Source organism: Nipponia nippon, unplaced genomic scaffold (assembly GCF_047370975.1).
Source record: "Nipponia nippon isolate SJK-2023a ecotype South Korea unplaced genomic scaffold, ASM4737097v1 scaffold_7, whole genome shotgun sequence".
NCBI classification, from domain to species: domain Eukaryota; kingdom Metazoa; phylum Chordata; class Aves; order Pelecaniformes; family Threskiornithidae; genus Nipponia; species Nipponia nippon.
In genome coordinates this window covers 1,630,414-1,643,803 of record NW_028262391.1, presented here as the reverse complement: position 1 = coordinate 1,643,803, position 13,390 = coordinate 1,630,414, and the positions used below count along the sequence as shown (strand labels likewise).

At 50.0% G+C, this 13,390-nt stretch overlaps 1 protein-coding gene and 1 long non-coding RNA gene across 5 annotated transcripts in view; one reads left to right on the top strand and one right to left on the bottom strand.

The window, feature by feature from the left end:
• The window catches only part of GNB4 (G protein subunit beta 4), a 33,347-nt gene extending 29,563 nt beyond the window's left edge, over positions 1-3,784 (bottom strand). The window contains exon 1 of the mRNA XM_087739951.1: positions 3,668-3,784. The gene's annotated coding sequence lies outside the window, so the exon portion shown is untranslated. The remainder of the gene's footprint in view (positions 1-3,667) is intronic.
• Positions 3,785-3,949: 165 nt separating this feature from the next.
• On the top strand, positions 3,950-11,577 carry LOC148050751 (uncharacterized). Of its 4 annotated transcripts, none has more exons than XR_015700572.1 (3): positions 3,950-7,057; positions 7,896-8,031; positions 8,179-11,577. It is a non-coding gene; the product is annotated as an uncharacterized LOC148050751 (long non-coding RNA). The 4 variants fall into 4 exon arrangements; XR_015700573.1 differs by having other exon boundaries at positions 3,950-7,499; XR_015700574.1 differs by lacking the exon at positions 7,896-8,031 and having other exon boundaries at positions 3,950-7,499.
• Positions 11,578-13,390: the final 1,813 nt, after the last annotated feature.

The window sequence follows — 13,390 nt, the reverse complement described above, 5'->3', positions numbered from 1 at the left end:
TTTACATTCCATGAGCAAGCATTGCACATCAAGCTCAGAGATTCTGAATTTCTCTCCAGTTTGATGAGACTTTTTAAAGTGACGCCTGAGGTAGAAGAAAATAAATCATATGACCCTGTCTTCAGTGACACAACAGTCTTAATTTATGACTCTGGCAGGGAAGACAGTAACTGAGGAAGATTTACAATGCACTGCATATTGTGGTTTTGGTTTTCAGGGGTTTTTTTATTTCTTGCTTCACCTTCAAAATCTTATATTAATAAATTTTGTGGTATTTTTAAAAGTTGCATAATGTTCTAGGAGAGAACTATGCACAGTTCTGTATTCAAAAATATTTTTCCAAGGTTCTCGAGCCCCAGGTTTTTCTTTAGAAACTCTTTGGAAAACTAAAATACTTGCACAAATTAAACACTAGATATAATAGTATTCAACTAAGCAACATGAAGATATAGTTGAAACTTTCATTATCCAGCATATATATAACAGATGACATCTGTAGCCAACAGTTTTCTACGTAAGATTTAAACGACCTAAGCAGTCTATGGAGACCAACTTTTCAAGCTGAACAGGAGACAGAGCACCAGCCATTTGCTCTCTTGCTTTAACCATGTGGAAAAAGACACCCCTGTAACCCGAGACTTACATTTTTCCTGATTAACAGATGCAAGATATTAAATATTATTATTATTATTATAGCAGCCTTGGTTCTCAACATATTAAATCTGTATCTACATTATCCACTGTAAAAACTGCTAGTTGTAAAGAAATAATACGTAATTCAATACTGCCTATATTTTGCCATATTAGGCACACAGCGAGACATATCCATGTATTTATGATCTCCCTCTTTTTCCTGGCCCCCTTCTTCTGAGATAAAATCAGGCTGTTCTTTGGAAGCCCAAATTAACTTCACCACAGCTATCGTGATTAAGAATCACAAACACCCACTGAAGACTCCCATCCCATTAAAAGACTTTCAGGATTGTAAGGGTTTGTCATGCAGTTTGTTTCATTTTCATTTGCTGATATGGTTATCATTCCTGTTAACGTTACTTCAGACTTTCCCCAACTTTAACCAGTAATTACATCTACTATGCCGATCACTTAACTGTCAGATTAGCGACCATCTTTTACATCACTTCCAATATTTCTCGTAGGAGTCAGAGCAGCTTTAGGTTTTCCTCTGCACGCTGGAACGACTTTGCAGGCTCACATCCCCCAACATTCCCACTACGACCCCAACAGCCACTTACTCCCCACAAGAACTACCGAAAATCCCTGGATCCTCTACTTCTACTTAGGGAAGTATATGGAATTCCGGAAAGCACATCAAATGCTCTTGCGGTTAACTCTGCCGGTGAAGCACGGCAGCTCCTACGAACCACAACGAGCTTGTGCTGGCAACTGGCAGAAGAGGCAAAGCACCCAGCTACCACCGGGGAACCGCTCCCCACCCAGCAATCGCTCCCACCTCTCTGTTCAGATTCTCAGCAGAAAACGGGCAAAACATTTCTCAAAGCGGGGGCCAAACTAGAACACAGAACGCTCCACTGAATACATAAAACTCATCAGACTCGAAAACCTACCGTTTTCACCTCTCCCAATGCTCTTTCTCTCTAGACCATTTTGCCATTCTTTTCCCTTCCCTTCCTAATATTCACTACCTAGGAGAGAACAGCTACTATTCTGTTCTTTCACAAATGAATCATGTATATTCAAATTAAACTCTAAGCAATTTTTTCCTCAAGTCATACTTAGCTTTGAGACTTACCGTGCTCCTACTTCAGAACGGAAAACTGGCCTACAAAATCATGTATTTTCCAAGCTACAATAGCTGGTCTAATAAAAGATAACATGTCTATTATATTATATTAATTATTATATATATTATATTATATAATTAACAAGAGGGAACAGATCAGAGGCTTCTTTTGCATTAGTTCAGACAATACTACAGCACCAACCAAACTGTTGTCTACCAGATATAACCAATTTGGATGCTTTTCACCATTTCCAACGGAGACGAAACTAAAAATTAAAGCAGCTGATAACCTCAGCAGCAAGTGCAAATAATAATAAAAAAAAAGCAGGTTTTGCAAAAGAAATCTGGATGTGGAAACCAGCAATACCCCCCCAAGTCTGACACAAAAAGCACCTCATGACTTTGCACTTTTCCTAAAGACAGGGAGTACCTTCAGATTTACCCGTCACAACACTCACGCAATGCACAGAAGTCACGGGCCCTTGCCACAAGACGAATTTACGAAACGCCGAAACCCAAACAAGTTCCAGATCGGTATAGAAATACGAGAGAGAGAGGGGTTTCCCTACGCAGTCCCTAAGCCTGGGAAGCGCCTGTTGCTGCCGGCCGTACACGTTTCCGTCCCAGCGGCCGGAGCACCCCGAGCACAGGCCAACCCGCCGCCTCCAGCGCCAACACCCCTGTTTTCAGCGCCGGGCCCGTCCGTGACGACCCCCGCCGACAAGAGGGGGCACCCGGCCGCAAGACGGTCTCCCCGCGGCCTACCCCGAGGGCGGCTCTCACAGCGGGGCCGCCTGGGTGCCGCCGCCGCCCCCCCCGGCGGCCGGAGCCCCCTCGCCCGGGGAGACGCGGGGGCGAGCGGCCTCTCCTGCCCGCCCGGCCCGGCACCCCCCCACAGGCCGCGGAGGCCCAGCCCGGCCCCGGCACCACCCTTCCCCGCCGAGGCCGGGCGCGGCGCCGCGGCGTGCCCGCGCTCCGGGGCGGCGGGGGGAACGGAACGGGACGGGGAACCGGCGACGCCGCCCACCCACCCCCCCACCCCCGCCGGGCCCGGCCGCTGCCGGCGGACCCCGGCGCCCGCAACCCTGAGGCGGGACCGCGCCCCTCACCCGCCCGCCGCCCCAGGGCGGCGCCCCGCCGAGGCCCCCTCCGCCCGCGGCCGCAGCCGGCGCCCCGGCGGGAAGCGCCCGGCCCCGGCGGCGGGGCTTTACCTGGCGGCGGGGTCGCGGCGGCGCTGCCGGCCGGGCTGGGGCCGCTGCTGGCGGCGACGCCCGCGGCCGCCCGAGCGCTCTCCCCCGCTGCGGCTGGGCTCTCCCCGCCGAGCGCCGCCCCCTCCCCCCGGCGCTGCGGCGCGGGGGTGCCGCCCATGCCCCCCCCCCCCCCCCCCGCCGCGGGATGGGGCCGCCCGCAGGGGCGGGGCGAGGGCCGGCGGGCCCGGGGCGGCCCCGCGGGCGCTGCGGGGGCGCGGCGGCGGGCAGGGGCGGAGGGGGGCGCGGGGGCTTCCCGCCGGCCCGGCCCTGCGGCCCTCCGGTGCGCGGGGAACTCCGCGTCCGCCCGCCCAGCCCGCGCTGCGGGGCGGCGGGGCCCGAGCGGCGCCGCCCCAGACGGGAAGCGCGCTGGAACCTTCCGCCCGCCCGGCCCCGAGCGGCCGCCGCCCGCCGCCCCTCTCCTCCGCCCGGGGGAGACGGGAGGTGAGACGGGAGGCGAGTCCCGCGGCCCCCCGCGGCCCGGCCCTGCCTCCCCCGGCGCCGCCGGCCGCCCCGCGGGACTCAGCCGCCGCCCTCGGGTGGCCCCGCCGAGCCCCGGGGGACGGTGCGGGCCGCCCGCCGGCCAGCCTTCGCCCCCCGGCGGCGGGGTGGGGCCCGGCTCCGCGGGCGGCCCGCGGCCCGGGCGGGAAGCACCTACCGGCTGCCGGCGCCGGTAGCGGTCCGCGCGGGTGTCACCGAGCCGCCGCCTCCATGGCGCTCGGACGGCGGGAGGAGCTCCTCCCCCTCCCGCATGGGCCCAGCCAACGGGACGGGCCGTTGCCATGGCTGCGCAGCGCTGACGTCAGAGCGCTTAAAGGGACAGCGCCCCGCAGGTCCCGCCGCCGCGGCCTGCCGAGCCCCGGGCGGCGGCGAGGCCGGGCCCCCTCGGCCGCAGCGGGGCGGCCGCGCTCGGGGCGGGGGGGCCGCGGCGCTCGCCGAAGCCCCGTGCGAGGGCTGGCGGCGCCGGCACCGAGGGGGGGGAGGCTGCGCAGCCGCCTCCCCGAGCCCCGCGGCGGGGGCGGACCTCCTGCGGCCCGCACCCGGCCGAGGCCCTCGCCCCCCGGCGGGGCCCGGGGCGCAGGGGTCGGCGCGGAGGGCAGGCGGGCGGGTCAGCCCCGCGCCCGGGCGGCTGCGGGCGCCCCGGGGTCCGCCGGATCGCTGGGGTCCGCCGGATCGCTGGGGGCCACGGGCGGCGCGCGCCTTTCCCGCGAAGCCCTTACCCCCCCCCCCCGGCACCCAAACGGCGGCCGCTCTCCCGCGGCCCCCCGGCGCTGGGCGGCCGCCTCGCCTGGCCGCGGCCTGCGGAGGGGCGCGGGCACCTGGCCCGGCCGGAGGCGAAGGCGTTCTGAGATGCCCCCTCGGGAGCAGCGCTGGCCCTCGTGGATCTCGCCCCCGACGCCCGGCGGTGTTTCTCTTTGGCGAGTAGCAAGGAGTAACTCTGCTGACCCGTGTAGATCAGGAACAAAGTAGAAGCGACGTGCGTGAACGGATGCTCCGATCTCGCGCGTTCCCCACGCAGCTGCGATCCCACACCCCTTCACGGCGCGCCCATCCTCACGCCGGCACACGGAAAGCAGAAGGACCACCAGAGGCTGACTGCCAAGTTGTATCGGTCTCGCCGCGGATCTGCCTGCCCTCCCACGTCCCGTGCTCAAATGGCGATCAAACGGCCCAGCTACCATCACGGCCAGCGTCGGGCCTGAGAACGCGCGGCACAGCTGATCCGTGGGACGCTCCCGCCACTCCTCCTCAGGTCTAGCGCAGCCCGGGGCAGGACTCCAACAGTGCAGAGGGGACGCTTGCACCAGCCATCTTCTCAGCACACGTCTGCCACGCCATCAGCACCACAAAGTCTCAAGATTTTTGTGAGATATTTCACTTGAGTATCGTAACTACAGCGGGTAAAGCAATCTTTGAGCTATTAGTGTATCGCTGATGAATGGCTCAGCGTTGATGGTAGTACATACTGGAAGATACAGTACGTACTGTAATAAAACAGCTCATTGCTTACCTTCAATCAGTTTTAAAAAACATTTAGGCACTTCCCTTAACTGACTCAAACCTATTAATAGCTTTCTCCCGGTTGCAAAGTCTACGTTGTGCTTCCCTGCACGGCAATACATCTGTCCTCCGTTTGTTCAAAGGACAGATGTTATTCAGCAATATGTTTACTCTGCATTTAATGAGTGATCACACAGCAAAAATCAACAAGGAATGGGTTTGATTTTGTTGGACCATACTTGAAAAGAACTTTCTCAGAGCCACTGTATCACTGTAGCAGCTGCTTAACTTTTTATAAAAGGGAGAAATTGGCACAAGGAGAGTTCTGCCTTAAACTATGCTTGCTGCCTTACGTTTTTCTTTATTCAGACTTCAGATCTCCGAGCAGTGATGACTGACAAGATACGGTCCCAGGATGAGCACATCATTTCTCATCTTCTGCTTTGAAACAGCTCTGGAAAATAACAGGCAGTAAGCAAAGCCCCAGAAAAGCTCAGACGGTATTTAGGTAGTTACATATTATGAAATTATCAGTCTTTGTCCTTCCAGTGGAGCAAATTAAAACACTTTATAAAAATTACATAATTCATCCTCATGACTCATTTGGGAGACAGGGAAGTTTCTGCAGTTGCAGACTGGGAAAATGAAGCACCCAGGACAGGGTTCTCAGCGGGGGAAGCCATCTTGCAGGAGCGGCGTTGCTGCAGCCGTGGCGGTCCAAGGCTACCAGCAAAGCAGAGTTTGCAAGGAAGAATACCGTTTCTTAGGCCAACCGATACAAACAAAAGAAATTGCCTCTCCTTATAAAACTCATCGCACCTATCGTGTAGTCTGTTTAGTCATTTACATAACATATTTATTATACGAAGAAGTTAGGAATTCCTAATGAAACAGAAATCCCCAGTCCTGCTACTGGCAATATTTTACAACCAGTTGTTATCCAGTTCTGCTTCTGATCACGGGTTTCATACGCCAAACCCTACTCTGCAAAATCAGAGCTACCCTAATGGAGCTATTCTTATGCCAGTTCAGCAGTATGCTTTGTATTATTTTAGAATTTATGTAAGGAATCAATTTGTTCTGCAGTGAAAGAGAATGTTGAGATACAGTGCCAGACGAGGTTTTAAAATCAATATCTAGATCAGTTTCTCTAACCGTTCTCTTTGAATTATGAGTTACTACAGCCAACACAGCAACTTCGGTTTCTGATAGATTAAATGCTACTGGAGGCCCCCAGTGCTTGGATTCCTGCCCGATGAGGCTGAAACACCTCCAAAGGGAGGGCAGAGGAAGGGAACCTGTTTGGAGATTGTGCTGATTCAGCTGTAACTGAAAACCTCAGCCAAGGTAGCTCCAGCAGCACCCTCAACACCCTTTCGATGGAAATTTTGTGAAACACTGCATGTTAGTACGGTGAACGGGTACTAGCAAGCAATGAGACATTTTCTAAAACACTCCGCACTCTTGGCAGGGCCTGAGACCAAAAGGCATAAAGATGGACAGGCACACGTATAATCTAAATGGCTAAAAATACCACTGAAGTCTATGCATGTCTTCTCCTCGTTCCAGAGAAATGCAGAGTTCGTTGTCAGCCTGGTGCTTTCCGTGTTCCAGAAAGCCCCCACATCTCATCAGCCCATTCGCTAATTCCTTCCCCAAGCATTTCAGGCTATACAAGAAGTAATCGTGTTTGTTCAGGAGACAAGTTAAGGCAAAAAAAAAAAAGCAAAACAGATACCTAAGAGACAAAGATCCAGAGGGAATCCCCTCCAGTGGTGTGACTGAATCACACCACCCCTCTGACTGACTTCAGGAAAACAAAAGAAAAAAATAAATTGCTCACCAGACTTCGGAATTAATTTATCAATGTGGCAATCCACTTTCTTGACACCTCTATAATGGCAACGCCGGTTTCCTTTCATCACTGTTTTTTCCATTGGTTAAATCAGGCCGCTCCCGCGGGATGTGCACTTCCCTTGTGCTTTGTCCTCGTTCTTGGTTTATGTCTGACGGCACTTCTGCTACTGCAATCCACGCAGCTATTCAGGTGAGATACGCTAACCTGCACCTTCTTCCGCTTACATTTCCATCTTTCTCTTCAGATTTAGGAATTAAAATGGTGATTAACCCCTTACTAAGAAGTGAGCAATCTCATCTCATTCTTTATTCAAGCCTTATGAAGAGCCAGAGACTTAAACGTTCACTTCATTTACTGATACAGTTTAATTACTCTGCTAAGCAGGATTACACATACTGTCTTTATATTCTACATGCGCGACAGGAAAATACGTCCACCTTCAGACAGCCCTTCCTCAACTGATTCCTAATTATGAAAGCAAGTATCTTACTGCTTTACCTTCAGTCTCCTGGTTTTATTCTTACTGAAGTCTAACATCCATTCATTTCAAGAACCCCCCACTTGGTCAGCCGCACAACCGAAGCACGACAGATCATCTGTTGTCATTGTCAGTGGCTCTGCTTACATACGGGTGAGCTTTCACAGCACCACGGCGCGGTGATCTCTCTGCACACCAGCTGATGCTCTACACGAAATGCATCTGAGGCGGCCGTTTAGTTCACGTGGTGTACGTGTCTCTAGAAGTCCCAGAAAGAATGCGTATGGCGACTGCATTCGCTGCTCACCACCGGCTCTGGTCTTCGGATCGCTGTTTAATTGGGCAGGTGGAGGGGAGTATCCTTGCCATGTTTTACTAGGGTCCTTGTGCTACCAAGAAACAGTGAACTTCAGTTTCTAGGGCTGCCAATCCAGCATAATTCAGCTCCTTTTATACCCACATGCTTATTCTCTAATATTTAATTCAAATAAAACATCAAGGAAAGAGAATGCAAGGAGAAACAGTAATAATATTTTTCTTGTTATTTAGGAGACTGAAGAAACAGTGGATGTCAGAGTGTGCATGTACTTTTTGAGGTCCAGTAAGACAACAGATCAAGCTACACAGTTGGATCGTTGTGCAGCTACAGTTTTGCGTCTAGATTCCTGACTCCAGAGTGAGCCAGGTGACTCATCCTTTAAAGAGAACTGAACAATCACTGAACACTATTTAAATAGAAGAAAGGGGAGTGGATATATATGCATAGATGCTTTACGTATGGCCTCTATGAATGCATGTATTTATGACTAATATATATTAATATTTCTTTCAGACAAAATGATGACGGATGCTCGTGGAACCGCTGAAAGTGCTCATCCTAAAAGAACAGCAACAAAAATCAAACGGGCTGAGAAAGCCATTTGATCTATACTGTTCCCTTCTAAGACCAGTTGCAACACCGAGAGATCAGTAGCAGGTTTCTGTAATTTGCCAGGTATTTCACCAATGTTTAAGATCACTAGGTGTGGCAAAAGACAATGCTCATATTAATCACCGTGCTTCTGCACGTTCTCTGATGCCGCAGTCCAACCCGCTGATAATAATGGCACGCGAGGGCTGAGAAAAGTCGACAGCGTGTTCTGGAAATTCTTCTGATTTCTTCTGCAGGGGGAGAGGAGTAAGCAAGCAGAGGAAGGGGAATCTGTATTTAAAACCTACACAAGAAAATTCAAGAGTCTGCCTATAAATCCCAGACTCAGGGGATGAAGCTTCACATCAGCTGTAACTCTCTGGCAGCAACTTTGCTTGAAATGGCCAGGGAGAAGGCTCCTTCCTACCAAGGGTGTGGGTGCGGAATTGTAATAGACGCTTCCATAAACTGCTGTCTGCTCAAATGTCATGATGTTGGCTTTCTGCCCCATTTTCAGCTGCAGAGAACAGCAGATGGGAGGGGCAGAAACAATGAAGATCCCTTTTTAACTCTCAGTTTGAAAAATCTCTCAACCCTTTTCAGCCAAATAGCTCTGCTCCTAACTATTATGAATGGTATTTTCTAGATCCTGCTTTGGGAATTACAATTACTTTACCGTATACCTAACCTAATCCTAAACCCCAAGAATTTTACGGTGTGTGCAACAGGGAGCGAACAAGGACTACTGTCGTGGTTTAACCCCAGCTGGCAACTGTGCCCCACACAGCCGCTGGCTCACTCCCCCCCCGGTGGGATGGGGAGAGAATCGGAAGGGTAGAAGTGAGAAAACTCGTGGGTTGAGATAAAGACAGTTTAATGGGTAAAGCAAAAGCCGCGTATGCAAGCAAAGCAAAGCAAGGAATTCACTCCCCACTTCCCATGGGCAGGCAGGTGCTCAGCCATCCCCAGGAAAGCAGGGCTCCATCACGCCTAACGGTGACTTGGGAAGACAAACGCCATCACTCCCAACGTCCCCTCCTTTCTTCTGCTTCCCCCAGCTTTATGTGCTGAGCATAACGCCGTACGGTGCGGGATGTCCCTTGGGGCAGCGGGGGGCAGCTGTCCCGGCCGTGTCCCCTCCCAGCTCCTGGTGCCCCCCAGCCTGCTCGCTGCTGGGGTGGGTGAGGAGCAGAGAAGGCCTGGACTCTGTGTCAGCGCTGCTCAGCGATGACTAAAACATCCCTAAAACATCAACACAGTTTCCAGCACAAACCCAAAACATAGCCCTATGCTAGCGACTATGAAGAAAACGACCTCTACCCCAGCACAGCTAGTTAGCTGCACATGGAACAACAAGTGATCACTTCTTGTGAGTTTTCCGTTACTTCTTCAACAAATGAAGAGCGTAATGTACATTAAAGTTTTGTTCCAGGTATAAAGCGGAACGAGTGGAGACAAAAGAGGCAATGTGAAGAGTCATCGAAGGAGCTTAACAAAGCCTTCAGTAACTGACACGGGTAGTATAAGAGTGAGGAATTAGGAGGAAAGAAGTATTAAAGAAGTATTATTTTGTTCAGTCTGTTCAGAGATTGGCCCTTTCATGGAACAGGCCAGGAAGCCAACTGAAGAAGCACGATCACATCCGTTATTATCTTTAGAAATTCTTACCAATATAAGCTAGTTTCCAATCACAACAAAATCAAACTACTTTTCACATTTTTAATGAAGGATTCTTGCGTTCCACTGCTACCCAGTATCTTAGAAAATAACAGGTGTAGTATTTTTTAGTGTATGTATTGGCATAGTGCCACCAGCAAACGCAGGCGCTTGCACAGTCAGGCCCCGCTGTACATACGCACAGCACCGTCCCCTGGAACACGCTCAACGTGGCTCATCGCAGCCTGCAGAATACCAGGCTATCGGGCGTCACCCTGGCAAGCGCTCTGGTGAGGATCGGTAAATGAACCAAGGATTTAACTCGGTGAGTTGCCGTTGTATTATGGTAAAGATGGCAGAGGCTATTTATTCTTCAGTTTTGGAACCTAAGCTACCCTCCAGGTGTAGTGCAGCAAGAAATTTTCACTACCCTCAAGTGTTGCATATCAGACAAATTACAGATATATTTCACCTTCCTCTGAACCTTGAGCCTGAGCTTACACTGAGTTGTCAGGAATATCACTCGAGCTTGCAATTTTTAAGTTTTGCCATTTAACTTACAGAATTTTTGGTACCTGAAGAGCTTTATGGTCATGAGTGAGGAAATCTGATACAAGAGGCTGGGTTTCCAGGTCTACAGAGAGACAGCGACCATTTTTAGTAAGCTTTTCAGCATACTGCTGCTGCTGGCTCTTAACCTGCATCTGCATCAACGTTGTTGCTATGACCCCAGCCGTTCCTGGGGGAAAAGGGTTTCAGTTACAGCGAATTAATGACACTGGAAATGGCACCACGGCCTAGGCAGAGAAACGACACTATTTCTATTGTTATCTGCAACAGTTTTAAAAGACCGTAAGGAATATAAAATTATACAGCAACTGTGCCCTTAACAAACTACTGTGTCCTCTTGGTGGGCTCTTTATGTAAATTAAATTGGGGGGGACAGAAGAGAGAGAGAACATTGAAGTTTAGGGAGACAGCAACAGATACTCTCTGCAGCGCCAGTTCAGATCTGTACTGTAACTGCGTTTCACTAGTTACTAGGATTTGCTACTTGCGTATCGCATCTGTTAAATGGGCTGAGGAATCGAGAACGTTTTGGATTTTTTACCCTTTGAAGGCTAAGATGTCTGTAGTGGTTTGGATGTGTACATCAATGATGCCTCAACATTTAGACCTAATTCAGGAAAGGAAAACGAAGAACAGAGGCTTATTGGGCTTAATCAACTCATATACGCTTTAAGGAGCACATGGAAGAAAATACTTGGTTTCATTTGTGTTTTCCCTCAGTACACAGCGCTAGTAGATGCACAGTGCTTTTTTGTCAAAGATTTTAAACTGTTCTTCAACTATGAGTCTCTTTCTGTGGGAAAGTAAGGCAGAGAGTGGTGTAAACAGCTTGCCAAGCAACCAGTGGCAGAGCCAAAATCAGAATTCAGATTGCCTGCCCACCTGCCTGCCTTCTACCCCTGCTGCCGAGCCAGTTGCCCAACGCGAGAGCTTTTTGGATGGAAGAGCAAGCAAGCAAACAAAGGAGTGAAATTAAATACAGCAAAGTGAAAATGACCAGTACGAGAGTCCAAATAAGCAAAATGCAAAAAAGAAACAGTAAAAACATGATAAAATTAGAGATTACAATAAAGAAATAATTGCCATTTTAACTCATGACTGCTAATGGTGTTTTAATGATTTTCCTCCTATGCACAGGGCTTTGGTCCAAAACTCTGAATGAAACCATTCATGCTCTTCCATGTCGCTTTTACCAGAAGATACCAGTGCTCCTTAGCCAAGGTGCTGCTCGGTTTTGTTCACTGTGCTCGCCTGTTTTCACCGCGTGTCATTTCAGTGCTGGGGAAAGCATCAGCTTGACAGCTTTGCAGGCTAACGCTCTCTCTTTGCAGAGACGGGAAGGAGGCGCGGCAGCGGAGGAAGCTTGCTACGACAGCGCTCGGCTGCACGCCTCGGCTCAGCGCTGCCCCGAACGAACCCGCTGGCACGGCTCTGTCCCCCTGAGCTTGCGAGAGAGTCAGTTAGGGACAGGGGCAATACTGGTTTCTGTCATGCTTTTTCTGTTAGAAACTCGGGCACAGTTCACATCACCCATCAGGCTGCGTTAACATGGTAACAGTCTCTAGTCACTAATGACCTGGGCTGGATTTGACTGGGCAACAGGCCATAAACAAGAAAGCCTCCCTAAACCATTACCAGCTCCTCTGGACCATTCAAACCTCTGTAATGCTGGCAAAAAAAGAGGCACTTTTTAAAATAAAGCTTCTCACAACTGACAGAGAAGCAGTCGCCCCCGCACACACCTTATTCACTCACTGTACTGAACTGGCATTCCTTCAAGAGCTAGGAAGAGCCCAGAGCTGCTGATTCAAAGACATTTGGAATGAGAACTCGAAAATTGAAGGTTTTTGTTCCTTTCTGGCTTCTTGATTCTTTCCTTGGCCTGCTCTGCCTGCCCATGCTGAATGTCAATCAGCAGAGCAGCGGCACCTTTGCAAAGAAGTCCCGAGCATCTTGGCAAATACCTTAACGAGCACGTGAAAAACCCAATGTCTCCACGACCCCAAAGAAGAAAAGGCTGGATTAGAGTGGTGGAGGCTGAGCGACAGCCAGGGACAAAGGGTCAGGAATTGATAAACTATACAATCTTGTCTGAACTATGGCAGACACAGAGGTGTCTTTTTCAGAAAAGACTCCTAAATGATCCTCGTAGTGCATCCACAGCTTATTTTCTGAGACATTTGCTTACACCAAATACCCCTGGAAAAATTCCCATAAGGAAACTGCCAGAATCAGTTGCTATCTGCACTTGCAGAGAGTTGCATCTTATGTCAACGTGGTTGTGATCAACCCAAAGCATTTCTCAAAAAAGGCAGCTGCATTTTTATTCAAGTCTCTGCCACCTTATAATTGACAGCTATTTGATGTTCAGTGCCATCTCGGGATGAGCAAGAGCTCAAAAGTTTATTATGAATTTCTTATGAACCCGTGGTTAGGACGAGCCTAAGCGAGCAAACAGAAAATACTGATATGAATTCAACAAATTCAAGTCTCCCTCTTTGATGGCCTGATGAAACCGGATGATCTTGATCTTTTATAACTACTGAATAGCTGGGAATCTGTTTTTTTTGCAACGTGTCAGTCTGACAGCTACATTTTAAAAAGGAGCTGTTTGCTTGATGACTGCCATATGAAGCTCTAAGTGACTGAGCATTTCATCTTTCCATTTTAGCAAGCAAATGTTGTATTTACTACGTTCAATAACATTTTCAAGGTCAATATAACAGGATATTCCCTACAATTGTTTAAATTATTAATATAACATTTTGAATCTTAAAAATAAATACAATGGGTTTAAGATGGCTGGTGAAATTCTGCAGCTACATTGATTAAAATCCTAAACAATTCCGTTCACTTCATGAAATTCATTGCAGTTTCAAGCACCTGTAACAGGGAAGAGAATTTACCT